The 1,705-nt window shown below is 36.1% G+C and overlaps 1 long non-coding RNA gene across 1 annotated transcript; it reads left to right on the top strand.

Annotated features, from left to right (window-relative positions):
- The first annotated feature begins 514 nt into the window (after nucleotides 1-514).
- Nucleotides 515-1,483, top strand: LOC122944436. Its single transcript, XR_006391015.1, has 4 exons — nucleotides 515-606; nucleotides 720-831; nucleotides 914-1,022; nucleotides 1,195-1,483. It is a non-coding gene; the product is annotated as an uncharacterized LOC122944436 (long non-coding RNA).
- Nucleotides 1,484-1,705: the final 222 nt, after the last annotated feature.

Below are 1,705 nucleotides of genomic sequence, written 5' to 3'. Positions count from 1 at the left end.
ATAATTATTTCAGTCTTAAGTTTCTTTTAATTACATACATTGATTTTGCTATTTGGGTTTCTACATTTTCTTCAGATAAAGTTTCCTGTTGAAGATGTTTGGATATGTCCTGTGAACGTAGGAGGGCACTGGATTTTGTTGGTATTTATAATTTTTAGAATTGTATTTATATTTTTTATGGTGTACTCCTATGCTATTTTTGGTAATGTAATTAAGATACAGTATATTGATGTAAGTAAGTACAACCCAATGACACTGCCGTATTAATTTTTGGTAGACACGGTTTTGCAAAAGAAGGTATTTATTCTATTACAATGGTGCATAATCCACTGTTTCCGTCCACACTGCACTAATCTTTCTAAATGGTCCACTAATTTTTAAATGCATAGATTAAAAATGACACTTTCTTGTGTTGTGAATTGATTACAATGTATGTCTACTTTTGCTACCAGTGTTATTTCTAAAAAATATAAATGTCATCAAACTAACTTTGTATATTTCTTAATTTCTTTATTAGGTTGTCATCGTGTCCCAGAAGGTCCTTGTATTGATGGATCCCATGGGAAACGAAAACAGCTATGTTTCGAAAGTGCAGCGGAACTTGAAGTACGTTTTTTTTTTTTCTTTAAACACTTGTAACGTAGCTCAAGCTACTATTTAAAACTTCTTTAATTTTGTGTCGTTACTTATCATTTGAAATATTATTATTTTTTTTATAGTATTTTCCTGAGGATGTACAAGACGGAGGAACTAGCAGCACACTGGAGCACGTGGTTCATGTTTCATAGCAACCAGCAGGATTCCAGTAGCTGTGGAGTTTTAATTTTGATGGTAAGAAGTTTCCAAACACAATAAAAAAGCCAATGCTAACAAATGTAAACTGGGGTTACTAATGTTCATTCTTATTTTACAGTTTGCAAAGGAGTTCCTCTGTACACAAACAATCTCTGAAGTCAAGACATCTCAGGAAAGTATAAGGGCTGCACGAATGGAAATAGCTTGTGCCCTACTACAGTAAAAAGGTATGGTATATCACACCATGGTTCAAAGCTTTGTTGTGTAAATTTTTATTCCAAGTCAATGTTCACAAATGTAGTAATTCTCTGCAAAAACACTACATGTGGAAATAACCTTATTACAGGACAATTTAACAGGCAGCACTATAACATCCATTGTGTTGTGAAATTTTTGTAGGTGGGGCGTGAGTCGCATCCGGATGGCCCATCTGTTTGTCCCGTTTTGGGTCAACGGTGAAGAGCACTGCGTCCTGCGGCGGAGGAGGGAGCTGAAGCATGCAAGATCCTTACGCAAAAGGTAGAGTATTGAATGTTAATGTGTTTTTCACAACCTGTAAGCTCCTTTTACAGCCATTGATTCCGTGTGAATACAAGTAGCCGGCGGATTCTCTAACAATGTGCTTTTTTTTCTTTTTGGGTCAACGGTGACGAGCACTGCGTCCTGCGGCGGCGGAGGAGGGAGATGAAGGGGTACATGTAAAATATTCACATATATATTATAGTATAGATTTGGTATTTAATTGTCCGATCGTCTGAAGTTCAAATACTTTGGTACTGATCAAGGGTGACTAATGGTATTCTTTTTTTTTTTTCCATGGCCTGTGGATTGTACACTTGGCTGAAAATTCTGAGTCTTCAGACAGATAATTAAAGTGGTTAGCTGCCTTAATTCCTGGTGTGGTTATTAA

The sequence above is a fragment of the Bufo gargarizans genome, chromosome 8 (genome assembly GCF_014858855.1).
Source record: "Bufo gargarizans isolate SCDJY-AF-19 chromosome 8, ASM1485885v1, whole genome shotgun sequence".
Classification (NCBI taxonomy): Eukaryota; Metazoa; Chordata; class Amphibia; order Anura; family Bufonidae; genus Bufo; species Bufo gargarizans.
The sequence above is the reverse complement of the archived record's forward strand: the minus strand, read 5'-3'. Positions and strand labels throughout refer to the sequence as shown.